Source organism: Solanum tuberosum, unplaced genomic scaffold (assembly GCF_000226075.1).
Source record: "Solanum tuberosum cultivar DM 1-3 516 R44 unplaced genomic scaffold, SolTub_3.0 scf00037, whole genome shotgun sequence".
NCBI lineage: Eukaryota > Viridiplantae > Streptophyta > Magnoliopsida > Solanales > Solanaceae > Solanum > Solanum tuberosum.
In genome coordinates, this window is record NW_006238961.1 from 1,212,760 (window position 1) to 1,221,093 (window position 8,334).

Here is an 8,334-nt window from a genome sequence, read left to right on the forward strand (position 1 = left end):
TGGGTGAGATTTACGGATTTGCAGCGCAATTTGCTAGCTGTTTCTCGCGTGGAGAAGAAGAACGATGGGGCGGTCGGGTTTGCTACGTTGTATTGATGTATGTATTGTTGGGTCTTGTACGTATGGTATAGTTGAGGGAATTGGACTGGCAATTGGAGAAAAAATGGAATTGAGGAAGTTGGGTTGCTAGGCTGATTGTGTAGTAAAGGGTTGTTGAATGAATTGGGTTTCTTTTGGTATTGGATTTGTCTTTGGTGGATTGATAAAGGTTTAAGGGAATTGGGCTCAAAGTTTGGGCCAAAGTTGGCTGAAAATTGGAAGTGAAAATGGGTTAGGTTGGTAATAGGATCAATTAGCCACGTGGAGTTAAGAAATTAGCCGAATTAAATTTAATTAGTAAATTTGGTTAAAATTTAAATAAGACGAATTAACATTAATTAATTAATGAGCTTCTTAATCTTAAAGAAATATAATAATTAATTCGATTATAAAATAATTAATTACAAACTAATTAACTCGAAATTATAACTATAACTTAAAGTAAATTAATAAAATATTTAACTAAAAATGTAAAATCTTTGTGATGATTTTCAAATATTTATAAAATAACGTGATTGTAAATATATACATATTAATTATTAAAAATGACAAAATTACTTTAAAAATAACTCAAAAGTATTTTGAATTTCATAAAACTCGTTAATTCAAAATTACAACCATCACTAATAAAATATTTAATATATAAAATCTTTTTTGAGATGTTTTTTGAATATTCATAAAATACATTAATTCTATACATAATTTTATAAAACATATATATTATTTAAAAATTATAAAAAGTGACGAAACTATTTAAAATAACTTGCAAACTTTATTTACTTTATTTTTTTTATAAAATTAATTATTTTAAATCGTTTAAAATTGAAGAGCTGGATGATTCATTTATATTGTGGAGGGTCAAAATTGGGTGTCAACACTAGATTCAACGGCGTCAGGCCCGTAGCTCCCTTCAATGCTCCAACTGAGGAATCTGCAACGAGAGGTCGCGGTCGAGGTAGGGGTAGAGAAAGAGCTAGGGGTAGAGACCGAGGAAGAGTGGTGCCTACTAGAGATGGGGTACCGGTCGAAATTGCTCCTCAAAATGAGGCCCCTCCCGTACATCATGAAGAGATATAAGAGGATTTTGAGGTTGAAAATGTTGAGGAGGTTGGACAAGACAAAGAGGTGCAGGCTGAGACTACCGATGTTCCTCTCATAGACCCCGTGTTAGCTTGAAAAATCATGTCATTCTTGAAAGGGTTGGTTGGTCCTGGAGTGCTTCCTTCTGGTCAAGTAACTCAATCTCCCGCTAATCCCTCTGCTGCTAGCACTGCGCCCAAGATGGGTGGGACTGGAGGTAATGATGCTTTCTTCCATCCATTGTTGGGTTCTGTTATGACTGGTAATGAGCATGAAATGTTGACTAAATTTTTGAAGTTAAAGCCTCCGGTATTTCTTGGTTCTGAGAGTGAGGATGCTTATCAGTTTATTTTAGATTGCTATGAGAGGCTTCATAAGTTGGGAATTGTCCATCAGCATGGGGTTGAGTTCGTGACTTTTCAACTTCAAGGTGAGGCTAAGTAGTGGTGGAGAGCTTATATGGAATGTAGATCTTCAACTTTACCTCCACTTACTTGGACTCAATTTCATGTTTTGTTTCTAGAGAAGTTTGTGCCTAGAACCTTGAGGGATCGCAGGAAGGATGAGTTCATGGCATTGGAGCAAGGTGGTATGTCTGTGGCTGCTTATGAGGCGAAGTTCCATGCTTTGTCCAGATATGCTACTCAATTGGTGACTATTGAGGAGGAGAGGATTCGTTTATTTATTAGGGGACTAAATTCTGAGTTGTAGGTATTATCTATTCATATGACCTCTGCAGGGAGGAGCTTTAATGAGGTAACAGACTATGTTAAGAAAGTGAAGGGGGTGAGGTGAGACGGTCAGGCTAAGGCATTGGCAAAAACGGTCAAGAATTCAGGCAACTTTCAAGGTTCTTATTCCAGAGGTTCAGGGAGGCCAATACTTGCAGCCAAGTCAATTCAGTCTACTATGCCAGCCTCTACAGGTAATTACTCGGGTACTCCACCTCATAATTTGATTCAGGATAGCCAGGGAGTCGCACCGTTCAACGGGCAACAAGCCATCTTTTGATCGTACATGTTACAACTGTGGTGAACCTAGGCAAATAATGAGAGATTGTCCCCACCCACATGTGTTAGATTCCACGCAGCAGCAGTCTAGAGTTGTGGTACCCGCAGGGAATGGTAATAATGGTTGATGACGTCCAAAAGGTGGGCGATGAGGTAATCAACGAGGTCGTAGAGGTATAGAAAATGGTAATGCAGGCAGGGGTAACATGTAACCAGGCAGGGAAGTGGCTCATCAAGATGATAGGGCTCAGTGTTATGCCTTTCGGGGTAAGAATGAGGTAGAGGCATCTGACGCGGTGATCACAATTACTATTCTTGTATGTGACCGGATGGCTAATGTGTTGTTTGATTCGGGTTCTACTTATTCATATGTATCCATATGATTTGCCTCAGAATTTGCTATGATTTGTGATATACTTGATGTCCCTATCCATGTTTCTACCCAGTTCAGTCATAGTCACCCATGTCTATCGTGTTTGTCCTATTTAATTTATGGGTTTTCAGACTTGGGCTGATTTGGTGATTTTGGATATGTCTGATTTTGATATAATCTTAGGCATGACTTGGTTGTCCCCCTATTATGTTGTGCTTAACTGTAATACTAAGTTTGTAACTCTAGAAATTTCAGGAAGGGAAACATTAGAGTGGGAAGGGGTGTACAAGCCTAAGTTAGCTAAGATCATATCCTCCATTCAGGCTAGAAAATTGGTAGAGCAGGGTTGTTTGGCTTATTTGGCTCATATTAGGGATGTTGAGGTTGAGACTCCATCCATTGAGTCTATTCCTTTGGTGTCAGAATTTAGAGAAGTGTTTCCTAATGACTTGCCTGATATGCTTCCGGATAGAGATATAGACTTCTGCATTGAGTTAGAACCTGGTACGCGTCCCATTTCTATCCCTCCATATCGCATGGCTCCAGCAGAATCAAGAGAGCTTAAGGCTCAAATTCAAGAGCATCTTGATAAGGAATTTATTCGTCCTAGTGCTCCCCCATGGGGTGCTCCAATGTTGTTTATTAAGAAAAAGGTTGGTAGTATGAGAATCTGTATAGATTACTGGCAATTAAATAGGGTCACTATTCGAAACAAGTGTCTTTTGCCTCGAATAGATGATCTTTTTGACCAATTGCAGGGTGCATCAGTTTTCTCTAAGATTGATCTAAGGTTTGGCTACCATAAGTTGAAAATTAGGCTTGAGGATGTTCCCAAGACAGTGTTTAGGACTCACTATGGGCACTATGAGTTTTTAGTTATGTCTTTTGGTTTGACCAATGCGCCTGCAACTTTCGTGAGTTTAATGAATGGGGTGTTCAAGCCATTTCTCGATTCTTTTGTCATAGTCTTTATTGATGATATTTTGGTCTATTCAAAAAGTGAGGAAGAGCATGCCGACCATCTTTGTATTGTTTTGGATGTTCTTCGGAAACAAATGTTGTATGCTAAATTTTTTAAGTATGAATTTTGGTTGACTTCTGTTGCATTCTTGGGGCATGTAGTTTCGAAAGAAGGGGTAATGGTAGATCCTCAAAAGATTGAGGCAGTTAAGAATTGGGTTCGACCAAGTTCTGTGACTGAAGTTAGGAGTTTTGTGGGGCTCGCTAGCTATTATCATAGATTTGTGAAGAACTTTGCTTCTATTGCCACTCACTTGACTAATCTGACAAAAAAGAAGATACCATTTGAATGGACTGAAGGTGTTATCGTGTGCTTCGTAAAAAGTTTAAATTGACACCTTTTGAGTAGTGGAAAGGTCATAAGCCAAGTTTGAGATATTTAAGAGGTTGGAATTATCTAGCAATTGTGAGGCTAATGGATCCTAAAATTACATAATTGAGTAAGAAAGTTACTACTTGTGTTTTTCTTGGGTATGGTTCAAATAGTAGTCTATATATTTTTTAATCATGAAGATAATAGTATAATAGAATCTGATGATATTATTTATCATGAAATGAATTCCCTTTCATTCTAAAAATAGTGGGGGTCAAAGGATTGAACAAAATATTTTGTCACTACCTTGTTCTTCTACCTGTACTTTGAGACATAAAATATTGATGATTTTGAGTTAAGAAGTAGTAAATGAGCTAGAGTAGAAAAAGATTTTGATCCTAATTTTCATGTTTTTTAATGTTAAAGATGAACCTCCCACTTTACCAGAAGCTTTATCTTTACACAAGTCTACTTTTTTGAAAAGAGGTTGTAATGAGGAAATGAAATCTCTAATTTCTAATAAAATTATGAAATCGGTTGATTTATCACCGGATTGTAAAATAATTGATTGTAAATGGGTCTTACAATTATTATTTTTTGAAACTGAATGGATCTATTGATAAATATAAGGCTAGACTAGTTGCTAAATATTTTAAGCAACTAGAAGTCCTATAATTTTTTGATACTTTTTCTGTGATAACTAGAATTACATCCATTAAACTTTTAATTATTATAGCTGCAATTGTTTATTTTCATATTCATCAAATGGATGTAAAAACTATTTTTCAAAAAATGGAGACCTAACTGAGGAAATTTATATGGAACAACTGAGTATTTTGTGAAGGAAGACTAAGAAAGCAAAGTGTTTAAACTTACTAAATTCCTATTGACTTGAAATAGACACCAAAGCAATGACATGAAAGTTTAATTCCTACATGATTGAAAATGGTTTTGAAACATATGAGTGTGATAAGTACATATATGATAAGTCTTGAAATAATTTACATGTTATTATTTTCCTATGATTAACGTTTCAAGGACACTTAATCCAGTTCTAAGCATCAACGATCGTTAGTCAGTATAACAACCCAACTAAATGAGTTGTGGTCGAATCCCACAGGGAGTGGTACATGTTTAAGATTCAAGAGTCAAGTCCAAATATGTTCGAATCAGTCATAGGAATAGACTTTTAAGATTAAAAACATTATGTAAATTAGAAGGTGACACGAATGTCAAATAAGGGGGTTTTGGTTTTGACTATCAGCTACAACAACAACAAATAATACGAAGATAACAATAGGGAGACGAGTTCTTGGGATGTGATTCGATTACGGACTATTATAGACAAACAAGTAGTTGCAACTATTAGAAAACGACTGTAAATTATTGAATAAGCTAGACTATATGGGCGGTAAACTTTCTCTCGAACAATTTATCCCGAATCAAGTAGATTTCTCTCGAACATCGACAAGCATGCAATTAAGAACAACCTATGCTTTAGTCCATTCACTCTCTCGAGCTGAAAGTGTGGAAAAGGGTTTAGGATTCACTCTCTCGAGCTGAACTCATGACAACCCAACACCCACAGACCATCAATTCAGTAATCTTGGTTTTAAAACCTCTCTCTCGAGAAAGCCAAAAATGTGAAGGTAGAACTGCATTTGCAACTACAATTCCTTAATTTAAACCACAATTACTGATTGAAATCACTTTTAAACAACAATTACACTAACAATTAGCAACACCCATTAGCTAAATCAACTCATAATCACATAATCACACCCCAAGAATTGGGGTTTTAGCTAGACATTTTAAAAAGATAGAAATCGTTACCAAATTGTGTTTCCATCAACTGGGTACGATTAGTTTCATCTTACACAGGTCCAAATTGAAGAATCACGAAGACCCACTTTCAATTTCTCCAAAATGGAAAGTTTCAATTCTTCAAATCTAAGGAAAACTTGTCTCTCAGTTCAAAATACTCTGAGTTCAAACTAATTCCAAAAATATGATAAAACTTATGATAAAAAGCTCTTAAGATTAATGTTTGAAAATGTATTTATATTCGCCAAAAATATGCTGCGAAGAGCCATTCGGTGCAGTAAGTCGGGCTCGACGATCCGCCCTTTGGTCAGTTCCATTGCCTTTTTGTTTTGGCCTTCAGCATCCTCAAGTTCTGTAACTTTGGGCGCTCTAATAGTACATTGCGGAACCACTCGACGATCCGCCGACTGCTTCTTTCTCTCGCCAACTTGACATTCTCCTTCAGGGCTTGGAACACTGGAACTCTAAGGGAGACGGTGGCCATTCGGCGACTCGCCAAAGAGACTCGGTGATCACCAGGCCTTCCTTTCTTCGTTCTTTCAGCTCACTTTGTTCCTTTTTGCAAATTAGTGTCCATGCTTTGTTCCTCAATCCATATACCTGGGAATCAAGGATTTTATATCAGTTTTTGGCACACAATAAGCATTTGAGGACACTAAATCTATCCAAATAAAGCCCTAAATGAGTTCTAATTGTGGACTCATCAACACCCCCAACTTAAAATTTTGTTTGTCCTCAAGTAAACTTAAGTTCAGCAGTTCAAGAAGGACGTCTCAAACAGTACGACACAAGACTCGATCAGGAACGCACACAAAAAGGCTCTACTTGCTAATACAAGTATCAATTGTGCACTCAAAGATTCAAGTTGTTACTCACCATTACCAAAGATTCTCAAGTTCACTATACATGCTTCAAATACAAGTTCAAGCTCAACAAAGGTACTCAAATGCCCTCACACAAAGAATGATTCCATATTCACACACAATGGTTCAACAATTTATAGTTCCGGAATCACAAACAACTCTGACACTCACAAAGATGAACACATGCATGACTTCACCCATAGGTTTGCCCTTATTTTCCAATTAACGCTTGTTTCAGCTCACTCAAGATCAAAAAGGTCTATCCAAGGCTTGTAACGGGGCTTAGTGTAAAGGTATGGTTATTTAGGCTCAGTGGCTTCTATCCTCATGAAATGTGGTATGAACAACACTTTCTTTACTTTTCTTCATCATTCTCATTCATGCTCAAAAGTCACCCCATTATTCACTTTCCATGGAATACCGGACACCCTATTTCCTTTGCACTTTCACAACTTTATTTCAAACTTTTTCATTCTTTTTCTTTTTCATTCTTCTTTTCTTTTTCTTTTTCTTTTTTATATGGAGGGGTTCAATCTTTCTCAAAACCATGGGTAGAGGGGACTTCTTTGCACTTCTTAATTTACCTTTTCTTTTCACCACACCCCAAACTTAGGCTTTTGGCCTAAGTTGGCTATTCACACAAACCACATTTCATAAGGATTAAAGGTGAAGGGATAAAGAAAGGTCACAATTGCATCAAATTCCTTCCAAGAAAAAGGGTACGGCTCAAAGGGTGTTCAAACAAAGTTCATACACTCACAAGGTAGGCCACAAAAGAGGTATAATGTCAACTAGTTTCACTATCTAAACTTGTTTCCTAAGATCATTTCAAGAGCTCACATCACTTGGTCAACCGGACTAATGGGACAAATTCTAAGTGACATCACACATGGTTCACGATAAGCTCATCACACAAGGCATTGGTACCAATGTCAAACAAGATTCCACACTTTCGCTAGTGTGCAATGTTCATTACAAGAGACTCAATGTTTATTGCCTATGCAACTTCATTTGGCCTCATCGTAGCCACATATTCATTTTTGTTCGATTATGAGCACTATTCAAGTCATCGGTATTGATCAAGACCGATACTCAAATTTGCAAAAGAACCACCACATTCAGACACAACCAAGAGGTGGCACAAAATTTTCAAAAAGGGTAAGAAACCATTTACAATTAAGGCAAGGAGCCACAAGCTCAAATATCCACAAAAGCAGTGTCAAAACACAAAATGCATCACAAAATGTCAACAAAACAAGAGGTAGGTATGGAAGTACCTCACCTCACCACAAAACAAAAATCAATTTGTCCTCAGATGCAATAAAAACATCCAAAAATAAAAAAAAATTGACAGAGAAGGAGGTAAAGCGGGATCCTGTCTACACAGTCGCTCCATCTTTCAGGGCATCAGTGCCCGGTGTAACACTCAACAGTAGTAGGTCCACTAGGGGATGCCAAAGGTGTGTCTGCCAAAGATGTATGCACAACTGCATCTATTATGGCCTCTTCAATCTCCGTAAGGCCCTCGTAAGAAGCCTCCTCAGCAACCTCAAGCATTTCCTCATCCGTCTCAGCCTCAGACTCGGGATCAACTACCTCCTTAGCTCGAACATCATCTCCGGTGGTAGCCAGAGGCTTATCTGGCTCAACTGGCACTTCTGGAATTTCCATCGAACCAAAAATTATAGACATGTCGATGGAGTTCAGCTGGTCACATCTCTTCTCGACATAACAATATCAGCCTTTAAACCT